At 36.5% G+C, this 15,506-nt stretch overlaps 1 protein-coding gene and 1 long non-coding RNA gene across 3 annotated transcripts in view; one reads left to right on the forward strand and one right to left on the reverse strand.

Moving 5' to 3' along the window:
• LOC118967930 (uncharacterized) overlaps positions 1-15,506 on the forward strand; it is a 289,452-nt gene that overhangs the window by 230,041 nt on the left and 43,905 nt on the right. The window lies entirely within an intron of this gene.
• Positions 3,292-15,506, reverse strand: part of LOC108384220 (uncharacterized) — a 59,313-nt gene continuing 47,098 nt past the window's right edge. The window contains exons 3-4 of one of the 2 annotated variants that reach the window (XR_012133422.1): positions 14,687-14,797; positions 3,292-8,253 (exon numbers count right to left, since the gene is read on the reverse strand). This is a non-coding gene — a long non-coding RNA (uncharacterized lncRNA). Of the gene's footprint in view, positions 8,254-11,524; positions 11,780-14,686; positions 14,798-15,506 lie in introns of those variants that run through there. The other variant, XR_012133423.1, reaches the window with a different exon arrangement.

Consider the following 15,506-nt stretch of genomic DNA (forward strand, 5'->3'; position numbering starts at 1 on the left):
TGAGAGACCTGCCCTCCCTCCCTGGCCTCAGGGTGTATGCAGTTTATGTGCATGTTTCAAGAAAATGACCTATTTGTGTATGTCACCTTCACAACCAGGAGCTAGTCATTATAAATAGAGATATTAAATTCATGTATTTTAAGAGTTTACTGTAATTCCAGATCTTTAAGGTAGTTCTGATATTTAATTTTTCTAAAAGTAACACATGTTCATAAGATATTAATGTGGTTTTTCACAGAGAGATGAAAAAGGAAAAGTGAAAAGAATGGAAATTCTAGATTTTTTCTATTATATTTTAATATTATGTATATATAATATATATGTGCATGTGTATTTATATTTATCTGTATATTATGACCACGTATTATATATGTATGTATCAGCTGATGAAAGTACAGGAGGAAACAGGAAGACTGAATGTTGCATGAGGTTATAGCTTCTTGGGAAAATGCAGATAACAAAGAAAGCTATAAATGCTCATCTGGATAAGCCTGTAAAGAAAGAAATAATTGACTGAAATAGATGTAGAATCTGACATTAAATACAGTTAAGAAAATACTTCGTGCAGGTGGGACCATTATCATTGACTCGGTTCTCCTACTCTCTCTGGATGTGCCTAGAGACTGGACTAGTGAGTCACCTTGATCTTTTATCGCAGATGGTTCTCAGTATTCATTTAAATTAAAATATAACATTTTCCTTTCTTGAAGTCAATTCAAAAGAAAGAAAGGAGTCTGATTTTTAAGCAAGATGGATTCCTTTGTCTGGCTTTGTGGCTGACTAACTCAAATCTGGATTATATGGTCTATCGCAGGCATCAGCTACAGCATCATTTTCAAAGATAAAAGCTCTATTCAAGGGCAAAAAAAATCAATTCAGATTGTGTTAAGAATGTGTAGCCTACCTTCCAAACCCTATTTGCTGGATTTAATTATTGCTAATTCTTGTTACAAAGACTAGGTAGAATGTAGTTTTCACATATTGTTCCTCTTATTAATGTTGGTCTTCTGTGTAGAGGTCCTGGTATGCCATTAGGATCTGATGATTAGATCACCAAGGGAGAACATTTTGATTTTAAGGATGCAAGAATAATCTTATCTCCAAAATGACATAGCTTCCATGCATTTTAGAGGTAGGATGTTTATTTACCTTTAAAACCTCCATGACATCACACACACAAGCATTTCTAGAATATTTTTTTTAATTTATGTGTATAGGTAAGGCATACACAAAAGATTATGAAGCATTGTTGAGAAAAGAGAGATTTAGATCATTAATATGATACCATACACTCAAAATATACTAAACCAGAAGTCAGGAGTCTCTACATCTGGATCTTAGTTGTACAGAGATAAAGGTGATATAAGAAATTCAACAAGCCATAAACTTAAAAGGCTGGTGGATGTGTGTCATCCTGTCTTAAATATAGTTGAGAGTCTATATTAAGTATTACTTGGGACTAGGTTTGAGACAAATGGTCAGGTGTGGAAGAGAGAAATAATATCCAAAGTGTTTAAGGAAGGATAGGTGTGCTCTTTGTTGTTGATGGCCAGAAAGAACTGTCAAATACAGAACTTGATAAATAGCACTCAAATAAATGAAATCTATTACTATAATTCACTATAGTGTTCTCTGCAGAGACTAGTGAAGCATATTTTTCTATTTTCATCTTTCAATTTACTCATCATTCACCAATTTTGATATTCACTCATCATTCACTAATTTTGATATTTACTCATCATTCACTAATTTTGATAATATACATTTAATAGCATGTTTTCTATGCATTGGCTCTGAAAGTACAGAGGAAAAAAAACACATGAGTTTACAGAAGGAAATCATTAGAAATATACAAATAAGTAAGTACCAATTATTGTATGTCATAGGAAAGGATAATTGTGAGCTCTGAGGTACTATAATAGGGGGTAAAAATTGCAATTAAGGCTTAAGGGAGGGTTTTTTTGAGGAATTATCTTTGCTAGTTATTTCACTTTCCTCAGGGCATTATATTTTTGATACAGATCTGGAGATCTGGAGACGAATTGTCCAGGCAGTGAGTGAGAAGAGCCTCCCAGGCGAGGAGAGTAACAGGTTCCAAAGCTTTTGAGTGAAGAAAAGGGCTACAAGGTCGTCAGGAGCAAGGACAGCACGACGAGGCTGCGGGGCTGTGGATGAGAGAAAGTCGGAGGCGGTGAGGGCAGTGAGGTGGGGGAGGCCTAGTGTTTTGTGGATCATGGTAAAGCAAGTCATTTCATCCTCTGGGCAAGTAAGACCATTTGAAGTTTTGAGAAAGAAAGTGATGCAATCTGATGTATGTTTTATTGATATCTTTCTGGCTACTGTAAGAAAATGGATGGTAGGGTTATTAAAAGGTCAGGAATGGAAGTGCCATAGCATTTGTCTAAACTAGAGTTGCTAGTGGCAAGGATGAGGGCAGGGCCAATGAGGAATCTTGGCAAACAGATTCTGTGGTATGCCAGTGTGCTGAACATCTCAGGGAAGCCCTCAGACCCGTGGGGCCAGGAATGGCATAGACTTGCTGGGAGGGCTGGACAGTGATAGCTTTGGTGACTGGTTAGAAGACATATAATTAGTGTCAAATCCTGCTGAGGTGCAAGAAATGATGGAAATGCATCAGCCCTCCATGTTGCTGATATGTACAGGTGCGAAAAGAACAACTGGGATCTGTCTAGGCCTGAAGTTTATGAGGTTTCACTACAGGAAAGAGTTGAAATCATACTATTAATAAGCTAGCTACATCACTGAATTGGTGGTAAATTAGAATTCTGTCAGTCAGCCTAGGAAGCTATCCACCTTTACAAAGTTGTGTCTTTGGGGGCAAAAATCACCTTGCATGGAAGGAAACAGGGACTATGAAAACCGGAATGGTGTCAAGGAGAATTTCCTCTCCATTTGTATAAATAGTAGGTCCAACAGAGCTATTCCATCAAAGATGAGAGTAAACCACAAGTAAATTAGAAATTCTACAAAAACAATTTCAATTAAAAAAAGTTAAAGTTGATGGATAAGATGTACTGCTAATTTTAAAATGAAAGAAACAAACTCTTGCAAAACTAGAACTACATAGAGACATTCTGAACCTTATAATAAGGGTGAAAGCTGTGAATTAGGATCAGAGTTAGAGTGATATATAGGTTTAGGGTAAGAGATTACCTCACACCCTATACCAGTGCATTGTTAATAGTAAAAATATAAATTATTTAAATAAGGACCAAACAAGGGTTTCTCATGAAAATTAACCTTGTTCCTTTAATATTAAATATTGACCAATGCAATAAAAGTGAGAAAAAACAGAGTATGACTATACAGAGGTGGAAGAACTATTTTTCCATATCATATACTTGTGTGTCTAAAAATCCAAAAACCTCACCTAGAGGATTATGAAAATAATCAGAGAGTACAGTAAACTGGTTAAAAATAACATGGATTTTTAAAACTATAGCAAAGAAAAAATTTAAATATATTATTTATTCATATGAGCAATATACCCAAAATGTCAATGTATCTTTAAAAAAGATTAATTTTTAGGTACACACATATAAATGTCTGTGATATATTACCTAAAAATACAAGTATGCTAAATATGACTCTACTTTTGAAAAAAAAAATCCCAGCATAATACAAAGAAAAATTATGTATCCTGAAAATGTCCAGCAGAACTCATATTAATTTCTCTTGATAGTTTCTCTCTCTGAATAACATAATGGAGAGTGGTATGAGGAGTTGATATATCATTATAAAAACAATTCTATAAGGAAACAAATATGGAAGATAATTTAAAAATCAAACTGCTAGTTATTTTACTTTCCTCAGGGCATTATATTTTTGATAAAGGAATATTATAAATTTTAATAGTTTTATTGCACTAATTCTTAGTTCATTTGTTGTAATTTCAGAAAATTACATTTTTCATAAAGTTAATATTTGGTGATTCAGTGCAAATAAGTACCACTTGCCTGTGTAAAAGAGGAAAAATGTGAGGGAGGTTCTTAAATTGTCCACTATATCTACTTTAAAAATTCGGATCCACATACACTTTCCAAATACACATTTGCCCAAACTACAAAAAATGTTAATATTTTTGCTGCAATTACCGCTGTCATTTTTACATTCTTCCCCAAGTCAGTGTTTTAGACATTTAAAATACACTTATGGGAAGTGATCAGCTATTCCAGGGAAAAATATGCAATGTATAAAAACAGAAGAAAAGAATAGTTGTCTGCCTCTATAGGTCTTCCCATTCCCACGATAGACTTAAAATGATTTCAGTTACCCAGGAAAAAGTAAGTTAAATGAAAATTTCTTTGATTTGTTTGTGAATAAGACTGGAATTGCTTCAAATAAGTGGGTCTTTGTTATAGTGATCTATATTGAAATATCTGCAAGTTTTAGGACTATTAAAATGCTGCAAGGTCATGGTCTCTAAAAGTATTATGATTAGTAGGTACATATATATATCCAACTAAATTACCTTGCTTAAGTGAACAGAATATAATGATGGTAATTTCCATTCTCAATTTGCCTTTTATTTCATGCTGAATTTCATTGCGCTAACACTTAGTTCATTTGTTGTAGCTTCAGCAACAGCTACAAGTATAAAAGACATGCATTTCTATGAAATGAAAGTATAAATTTCAATTCAGAATTCAACATTACTTAAATAAAGAAAAGAATTCTAAAAATTCCCCTTAATGTTCAATATAACTATTGTACATAGTATCTGTAGATTTTTAACAGGCACTGGGTACATTAATTCTAAGAAAGCTATCTTAAATATCAAGTGAGAAATTCATTACCAATTCCCCTTAACATTGCATTTAAATTTTTAGAAGTTGTATATGTATGTGTTTTTATGCATTTTCATGTATAGTTTTAAAGATCTGTTTTAAATTTTTCCAAGGCATTGCTTTTGTAAAATAAAGCAAGAAAAAATTAATAACTACTTTAGAAGTCATTTTCAAGGATAGTTAGTAGTCAATTTATTCTACCAGACTATGTGCTTTTAGAATTATTTGAAGCAATTACTTTATAATTATTTAATGTCACATTGTGTCAGAATACTCTTTGAAGATGTAAAATTTTCCCTTTATAAAATGTGCAAATTGTTTGGGTCGGTGTATTTTTTTCATACAAAAATAATATGCAAAACTAATTTGCAAAGGACAGGTGTCACATGCAAAAATATGTGCATAAATGAAGAGAAAAGCAGTCAGATGCAACTAGAAAGCCAGAAAAAAGGAAACTTTTCTTCCTTATTCAATGAGTGAACTAAACTCAATACAGTTGTTGAAACAGAGTCTTCAGTAGTGAGGAAATGCAAAACGGTCCTTGGGATGAATAGTTCTTTCAACCCGAGAACATGTCATAAATTGTTGAACCAATGTCAGTGGATAAAAATTTAATTCAATTTGTCTTTTTAACAAGTAAATGAAAAGGGTCTTTCATAATATTGATTGCTAAGAGAAGACTCCTGAACTATCTTAACATACGCAAAGGATGGAAATCTTGCAAACTATTGAATCCAAATAACTTTCATGGTTGGTAACAGAGAAGAATAACAATATGCACCTATTACCTGGCTGGTATAGAAGAATGAAGGGAGCAGAATCAGACAAGATTTTTTAATAATAGTCATGTTCTTCAAGCCTGACAATTTATTGTTATGACTCATCTCGGTCTTTCAAAAACACTTTGATCTGGGTTAGTATTTGTTAGTCACCATGCAACAGTATCCTTCTGTTACACACTATTGGTGCAACCTTGGGCAAATAAATTGACCTCTTTCAACTGTAGTTTTCTCATTCATGAAAATTGCGAATAGTGGTATTTCTGTTGCAGGATGTATAATGATCAAATAAGATCAAGATATGGAAGCTTTTCAATAAACACCTGAAAGACAGATAATGCATAGTTTCCTTACTTATTCACAAGGGCTAATGGATGATTGAGGAGCTAACACAGTTTTGCATTCTCTAAAGAAAATGTGTGTCCCGTAATGAAAGATGTGAGTGTAAGTGTGTTTCTGAGAAGTGAGGGAATGGCTTAGGATTGCATCTAAAAATTCCCTACACAGTGTTTCTAAGAGCGGGCACTTATTAGCATGATCGTTTGGAAGCTAGGTCAGAGATTTCAAAACAGCTTTAAAACAAAGGGGAATAAAGCTTTTCTTCTCCAAGTCACTGAAGGCAAATATTATTTGGCCCTAATAATTGCACCTAAGAACAAAAAAGCATTGGCTATTGAAAAAAATGCAGTGTTTTTGTGTTCTCTTTCATTTTTTCATGCCTAACCATGCATCCTCTGATGCTGAGTTATTATTGTTGTCAAACCTGAAATTCTTAGAGCTTTGTTTTTAATGGAAAGATCAACAGATTAAAATTTAAAAATACAGCTTGGTATGGTCAGAAGTACTGGGGAAATTTAATTCATCATTCCTGATACATGGTAACATATAGTCAGTATCATCATAAAAAGCACATCTTGCTTGAAAAGCATGGCAGAGAAGAGGTGAAGGATGCTCTGAAAGTGAGGCGGTCAGAGAGAAAGAGAGAAGAGGCTTGGGAGGGGGCAAGGAGGGACAGTAAAGCAAGAAAGGACCCCAGGAAAACAAAGGTCTGTCTGACACGGCCAGTTGCAGCCTGAGCAGAGTAGACGGAGGGTAAGGTCCGAGGGAACAGAAGGCCTAGAGGGAAGCATCAGATAACTCTTAGAATTACCCTGGCTCCAGGGAAACCTGAACTCCAGTGGGAGAGCGGGTATATTTAAGGTAGTCCAGGGAGCTTTAAAAAAACAAGAGAAACTGGATATCAGAAAACATTTTGTGATGCTGTAATGAGATCTCTGTGTTGGTGGATACTTGCCCTAAGGAATACAATGCAAGTCCTGTCATTTGACTCGCTTTGAATTAGAGAAATCTACTCAAACACCCTCTGAGGAATCACTTTTATATCATATCACTTATTTATGGTTCAAATTTTTTTTGCAAATTCCGTGTTTCATTTCGTGACTCTGTAGCCTGTAGTTAGTCACCGAGAGGTATTATTATTTGTGTTCATACCAAACTGTTTTTTGTTTGGGGTTTTAAGATCTGATGACTCCACATTTCCTTTCTTTATCTAAACCTAGCTAACTGTCACCTCAGAGTCCCTTAGATAACCGGACTGTCCAATGAGGGCACTTATGTAGCCTCCGTAATACTCTTGGGAAATTGGCCCTTAACATTGGACCCTGGACGGAAATGGAGTGAAATAGGAAATAGACATCCTTGACTGCTTCCTGTAGTTGACTTACTGTTTTCACAGCTCTCTGCAGGGCAGTGTGTTGCTTTGTGTTGACTGTCGTACTAAATCGGGGACTGTTCGTCCCTCACCACAGTGAAACATTTAATCTTCCAAGGCATGGAGTAGTGCAGTTTTGCATTAACAGAAAGGAACATTGTTTGCAAATAGCCTCATATTTTTTCAATGGAGGGAAAGAAATAGAACAGAGCAGCTAAGCAGCATTCAATTTTTCTTAGCAAACTGAAGCTCCTGTGTTTTATTCTGATAAATGATGCTAATGAAGCTTGGGGACTTTTACAGGTGTGTAATTCTTCATTTCATTACACTACTGTATTCCACTATTTTTTGTTAAGTCACCCACATGACTTTAAACACAGTGTGGTAAATAACCAGCTTCCCCACAGGGTTGTTTTAGACACACTATATTTAGAAAATGAACAATCAAAGGTGAATCTACCCCCAATGCCCATTCTTCCCATAGTATCTCTCACCCTCAAGTTTACTGTTGCAGATAGTTCAGGGAAGAAGAGGCTATCTCCTTTCTCCCATTTGCCAAAACCAGCAAACGTGAATTAGCTCCTTTTAATATCAGAGTCCGTGTTTGGGGGTCAGATCACTGCCACTGGCTTACCGGAAAACAGGAAGAGATGGAAAAACTATCATAGGTAAGCACAGCCTACCAGTGCAGTCTGGTCTTGTGGGATGTTCCTTCTGGAAGCTGTACCATATACCAGTTTGTGACAGAGACATTTCAGAGGTCCTTTTAGTAAATCAGTCTGTAGAGTCAAACATGCAACATGTGGGAACATAGTTGACATGGTTTTGACCTTGGAAGTTAGTTGCCCTATGGGCACTCTCAGCTTTCCCAAAGATTTTTTCCTCTTCATCCTGGAGAGAGGGTGCGTATGAGCACAGGCCAGCTTCAAGCAGCGCTCTATACTTCGGGATTATTCTGAAACATAACCAAGAATATGGACCGGGAGTAAGACGGGGGACCCAGCTCTTCTTTTTTGTTTGCATCTCTTGGTCAGATCAAGAATATTCACCACAAATAATCATGTGTGTGGCACACATAAGGGCCACAGCTGACCTCTTAAATATGTATGTTTATGTTGTTTATGTGGAACTGTAGAAATAATGCCTAGTAATTTTTTTTTTCTTCACGAAATGCACATCACAGTGGCTTAGCAGTTCCCCCTCCTCCTGGGCCCCCCCCAACACTCCTCCCCCTTGGTAACCCCTGGTCACTTCTCAGCATCTATGTCTAATGCTGTTTTGTTCCTTCTGCTTTGCTTTGTTTTTATATTCCACAAATAAGTGAAATAATACGGTATTTGTCTTTCTCTGCCTGAATACTAATGCTTTTTCTGCCTACTGTTTTAAAAAATTCGCACAGTTAAGATATGTGAAAAAATGAAAATCACCCATATTTCCTTTCCTTCCCTCTATCCCCAAAGGAAACTCTTTGGAATGTATACTCTCAGAAATGTTTTAGGACATAAATAAACATTTTATTAGAAATAGTATCATTGTGGTCATATTTTAGGCCATCTTTAGAGTAATAATGTACTCAGCCTTTTTTGACTTTTTAATAGATTTCTTTGATGACCCTGTCAAATTTTCTCCAAATAAAATAAGATGACTCTTTCAACCAATATGCAGCCCACGTTCACCGCTGAATACAATATAGTTCCTGTTACATTCAAGATATTACATTTTAAGATGTTAGCTTAAAATATATGCATTCTCAAGCATGAGGCTGAAGAAGTATGGTGATAGAATGTGGTTTCTGTTATATAATCCATGGCTTAGTTGGTTTATAAGTACATTAGAGTCAGTTTGAAATATACAGTAGTTTCTTATTAGATCCTTGAGCATTTCACTGAATGGTAGAACAAGAAGGAAATGCAACAGTCATGTAATGCAACCTCCTCCTTTTACAAATGTCAATGCTGAGAAACAGAGTAGCCAAGAGACTTCCTCAACATGCACAGCCTGTTAGTGGCAGGTCTGAGACTGTAACACTTAGTCCAGGATGTGTCCAATTGCAAATTATTGTGTGGGATGAATTGATTATCTTTCAGACTGAAGCTTTTTTAAAACCTGTTTTTAATCTTTTTTTTCCTTAAAGAAAACTGCATAAATTGACTCTTCTACAGCAGCTGTCACAGCCACATAAATATCAATTTCCTGCCATAGTAGACCTTTGATTGCTGATGGCAAAGCTCTTTTACAAACCCTGTGAAATCATGCTTAATTCTCTTCTTGGCAAATGATATTGGTTCATTCTAATCTTAACATACATCCTTAGTTTTATTATCCAACAACTCCCCTTTGTCCCATTATCAAAATAGTACATAAAGTAGCCCACAGATTATATAAAATTCATTTCTTCACAAATTTGAAGTATTTAACTTGTTTTAAAAACCTATATTATTTAATATTTGCCAAGCCCCCAAATTATGTTTTTATAGTAAATATAATCCTACTTGATATCACTTTTCCTAAAGTCTCCATGTGTTTTTGGCTCCACACACCAGATGAGATGACACTCTTTATATAAAGTCTTCAGCGCTTATGTGTCAATGCTCGGAGTCTGTCTATGTAGAGGCCACAAGAAAACTTTCTAACACCTCATGGAAGGTTCCTGAATATCCTGAAAGGATTTAAACTTTTTAAATGTGGGACCAGGATGACATCATTGGGCTGAGGTCATTTGGAATAGTAACTAAATAAAGAGCTTGGTAGAACTACTGTTCTGTCAGGTTAAGTTCTTGGCATTTTGTATCTCAGAATGTTAAAAAATTCACTCTAAAGGGCCTGGGAGGTAAGGCATCTGTATTTTATTATTGTTAATCACAGGCTTTTATTTCCAGGCCTGGCCATATTTTTGTACTATTTGCTAACAAAGGAGCAGTCCTGAAGAATGACGAAAAATGAAGGGAATACAAATCTCTATTTATCTTATCTCTTGCTTTTAAATATGAATGTTTTATCCACATACAGTATCACAACTACATACTCAAGGCAACTGTAGGCACCAAATTTATTTATAGGCAGTTATCCTAAATTGGGACAACTTGACACCAATTATTCTTGTTCTTGTCCCTCTTGATTTTAATTTCTCCACTTTGTATCCTGATTCTTTTCAACTGCTTTTGAAACCTTAAATTTTGGCACCAAGTTTGAATTCTCTCTTTAATTAGTAAAAAGTGCTCACTGTTTAGCTCTCTTCTAGATGTGCTTCTGACTTTCAATCTCCAAAACTCCTATGAGATGTTTCCCTTCCCAGCTGGAATCCAAAGGGGCACAGTTGAGTCGCGTTAGTCCTTTCTAGAAAAAGAGATTTGGCTGGTCTCGGCGTCCTCAGAAACTCCATTCCCTCGGCATCGGCACCGACCATGCCTACCAAATTCCAATGCTATAATCATTTCCGGAATGATCTGGAGGTTCACAGACTGGAACCATTTGGTAAATACCTTTGGAGCTACTTTTTTTTCCCCAGTTTATTGTACATTCATGTAGTAATACAATTCAGGGAGTTAGAGGGTTCACTGGTGTTATTTCCACAAAGAATTATCATTTTGGAATCAAGCTTATGAACCCATATTTATAACTTCCATTTCCTGGGAAATATATCTAATGTAAAGTAAAGTAGTATGAGTGAAAACTGCACAGGAAAATGTCAACCTTCATATGTGGGAATTTGGAAAAAATATAAAAGGTTTAGAGACAGGGGTGAAGTACCCAGAGAAGTGGGGTAAGGTGAAAGGAGAATCTCAAGGGACCATATATATATGTGAAATGAATTTGATTCTAGACAAGAAAAAGCACAAAGCAGGGTAATGAATCTGAGGTGGAGAAAGCATTGTGTCCTTTCTCTTTATATGAGCTCAATTCTTCATAGCCATGTAAGAAACAAGACATGAGAGGACCAGGGAAATGTTCCGTTTTCCACTTTATCCTTTCATTTTTTTCTTCCGAGCCCTCTTTTTTTTTTCTTAAATAGATTACAGATTTGTTTTCAAGGTAATTTTCTCCAAAACCTGTTTGGCATAAGCATGATAATCTGAGCATATGTAACTGGGAAGGGATAGGAATTTATCTTTAATGATTTGGAAAGGAACCAGGAAACAGAAGGTGGGTGGAAAAAGATAGAAGCCATCCTTATCTCTCCATCCAACAACTATTTTATTGAGGTCCTACTTCTGTTAGACCTTGTATGGTGCCCTAAGCAACTCAGTGTAAATAACACATTGACCCTTGCCCCAAGATGTATGTAGGTGAAAAGGAAGGAGAACTCAGATAACCGAGGTCTGTAATAGAGAGATGTCCTGATTAGTTATGGCAATGAGGAGACGTGAAGTTTTAAGTAGATGAGAGGAAGTCTCATTAGAGGTCTTGTGGTAGACATTATATGGGAATGGGGAGTTAGAAAAAAAGGCAAAATACTGCAGAATTTCATTTTGCAGGAACACCTGCAAAAGGAAAACAAAGTAATTGACAATTCATAAAATCTTGAGTACTTTAGTATTTCTGGAAATTAGAATCAGGGTGGGGTGTGAAGTGAAATAATACTGAGGTGTTGTCAGGGGCCAGGTAATAAAGGACTTAGCATACCACAAGTTGGGGATTTATCTTGTGAGTAATGGGAAGAATTGATCATTTTAAGCAAGCAGGATAAAAGAATGTCTTAGAAAAATCCCTGGGCAAATATGGAGTATAGGTTGGCACATATGAAATTAGATCATAACATAGCATTCTTAAGATGATACAACATTTTCAAAGTGAAAGGAGAAAGTGATTTTAACTAGGGTAAAGAGTTTTGGAGGTAGTTGGACAGAACAATACCTAATTAGGAGTTAATATTGATATTTGACTAATATTGATTGGTTAAAAGTGGGAGGTTAAGGAAAGGAAGGAATCAAATACATTTATTAGATTCTTGACATGAAAGACAGGGTGGCTCATGGTTGAATGCCCTGAAATAGAGATAACAATAATGGAGAGAAGATGATATGTTCAGTTTTGGATCTGGGATTGAGGTACCTATAGGACAAGTAATTTTAAGTAAAAATGTCTTATAAGCAGTTAATACTCAAAGGAGACATCTAGGCTGGAGATAAATTTTTGGTAGTTATCAGCAAATAGCTGGCTCTGATGTCCTAGGAGTAAATGAAATTGTCAAGGAAGACAGTGTGTAATAAGAAAACTCTGCAGACGAGATCAACTGTTGGGAGGCAAAAGATGGGCCACTGGAAAAGATTTCTAGAATTAATAATCATGTCAGTCTGGAAGATGTCATTATACTTTATTTTATAGACCTTTAACCACCTTGCAGATAATTTTTAAAAGGTCATGTAATTTTCATTCTTATCTATTCAATTATAATGAATCTAGGACAGAAGTAAACTAATATAAGAAGACCTTGCACTTTTTTTGAAGTTTTCAAAAGAAATCTGTAAAATATTAACAACATAGAATGCACAGCTTTAGAATACATAAAAGGAGCAATCCAAAAATAAAGGATAAATATATGTGATACCACGTACAAGAGAAACCTGAAACAGCCAAACTTACAGAAGCGGAGTGTAGAATGGTGGTTGCCAGGGGCTGGGCCGGTAAACGCCTCTTTACTCTACACCCCTTACCCCCATATTTTTAGTTTGTTGTAGGGATTTTCAGAGGCTGGAGGGAAGGGTGTAGTGGGAGGTATTAGAGCACAAAAGTTTAGTCATGCAAGATGGATAAGTCCTAGAGGTCTACTGTAAGCATAGAGCCTATAGTTAATAATACTGCATTGGATACTTAAAAATTTGCTAAGAGGGTAAACATTATTCTATATGTTCTTATCACAAAATAACAAAAACAATAATAATAATGACAAGGAAGCTATCGGATGTAATGCATATGTTTATGGAATAGGTTGTATTGATGGTTTCATGGGGGTATCCTTATCTCCAAACTCATCAAACTGTATACATTAAATATGTATAGCATATTGTAGATCAATCATATATCAATAAAGTGGCTTAAGGAAATGAACAGAGGGGATTCTCATGAACCGTGGTCACGGGGGAGGGTTGCTGCAGAGCACCTTGGTGGATATCAATAGGCACTGCAGCACAGCAGACGCCGTTCATTACATCTAGCAGCCATCCCTCCACTAGACGTTTTAGCAGAATGCCTGTCTCCTTCATACTGGAGCTATGTCCAAGCAGAGCAGATAAGTCATGATTGGTCTAAATTGATCAATATTCTTTGTTAGCAGGTAATCTAATGTGGCTGTGTTATCCAGTTCTGGTCCATGTGATATAAAGAGAACTCTGGTTGAATTTCTGCAAAAGATTTTTCTGTCTAATAAAACAAGAAGTCCCTTTTTGTATGAGTGTGTCTTTCCTTTCCTTACCACATGGAATGTTGTAACATAAGATGCTCTAGCAGTCATGTTGTAACCATGAAGAGCAACATTTCAACACATTGAGTTGAGCAGAGCAAAAAATATATAAGCAAAGAAACAAAATGGGCACTTGAAGATTCAGCACTGAGCTACTACATCAATTCTGAAGTCATTGACTTCCAAACTTTTTGTCATTTGAGATAATACAGTATCTTTATTTTTGCAGCCACTATGAACCAAGCATTCTGTTACTTTCAGTCAAAGCATTATTAATTGACAATGGTAGCAAAAATAAGCACCTTCAACTGGCTTCACAGCCATTAATAACTGGACAAGAGATGTTCCAAGCAAATGTTTCAGAAAGCAAAACTAGGGTAGAGGAAAAATGGCAGATGTTACATGATAAAGACCAGGACTCCTTTATCATGACACCTCCTCCCACCATATTTTTGCTTTGGTATATGGATTTTCAAAAGGATGATTTGGAAGTATATCCAGTAATCTGGGCATAACAGAAATATCCCATTGGCTGTTATTATGATGTTGTGATTTATCTGATGACGATTGAAACCTAGAGAAACAGGTTATAAATAGAATGGATGAAAAGCATAGTGTTAAATAAATTAGACTGTAATTAGGCTATAAGAAGAAAACATGCTGATGCACCTAGTAAAATGTCTGCTATGTAATAGCTACTCCTTAAATATCTAATGAATCTAACTAAAGCCTAGGTTCCATGTTTCTGGAAGAAGGTACCCCTAATAAATAGATTGTACAAAGAAAAAATATATTACCCATTATTATCCCTCTGCTGTTAGTAATACAATTTATTCTTTGTTTACTATCTGGCATCTGTCCCAGGGACAGAATTGGAGACATGGATTTGAATAATCTTTCTGGAAAATGCACGTTACTGGTAGGGAGGTAAGGGAGTGGTACTGGGAAGGCAAAACTATCAATAAAGGTAGTATATTGAGCCACTTACCATAGTGGGCCACCAGAGCTTAATCCCACGGGGAAATCCTGAGAAATGTGCAAAACACTGGCCTCATAATTATCCCGTCCAAGAAGCCTGGGAGGCGCTGGTTGAGGAGAGCTATGCAGAAGGGAGAGGAGCGTTGATTCCTTGACATTTGCAGTTTCAGGAAGAAGAAGAAAAAGTAAAAACCCTCCAGCACTGATGTAGATGCTGACAATTATCAGTCAGCCTGAAAAATCTGAGGGGACTGGGCGAGGCCTCGTCAGTATCCACTACAAATGCCATTTAATTACACCCCACTCCATCAGTTCCTGGTGCTTTTTCCCACTTTTCTAGACATATGTGATACATTTGGGAGGAAAGTGATGGGTAGAAAACAGAGGTGAATTATAAGGAGCAGGGATGCCTTGGAAGAGTGACAAATGCACCCATCCTACCTTCTTTTGTCTTTCTTCTTGGAAGATTGAAAGTGAGCCTAGCGTGAGGCAGACGCCTGGGGCGGGACCTCCGTGATGCTCGGACAGACCCAGCGTGTGGTTCCCTGCTTTCTCCTCTCCCCTCTGGCTCTCTTCTTCCACTGCTGGGGTCCTGTTTGTCTGACTCCTGGGTGCCTGATGGACTCATACCGCTCTCTGATGGCCCTAAAGCTTTTGCCTGCCGACCTGATCCTCTCGGACATTTTTCAGTGATCACGTTGTTCCATGGTGTCTTCCTTCCTCTCCAGTCCTCATGTCCATCCCCGTCCTCAGCAGAGGGACAATGGAACAAACTGAGGGATACTAACATGCACACAAAGAGGCTCCTACCCAACTCCAAAATCTGCAAA

Source organism: Manis javanica, chromosome 7, assembly GCF_040802235.1.
Source record: "Manis javanica isolate MJ-LG chromosome 7, MJ_LKY, whole genome shotgun sequence".
In the NCBI taxonomy this organism is placed as follows: domain Eukaryota; kingdom Metazoa; phylum Chordata; class Mammalia; order Pholidota; family Manidae; genus Manis; species Manis javanica.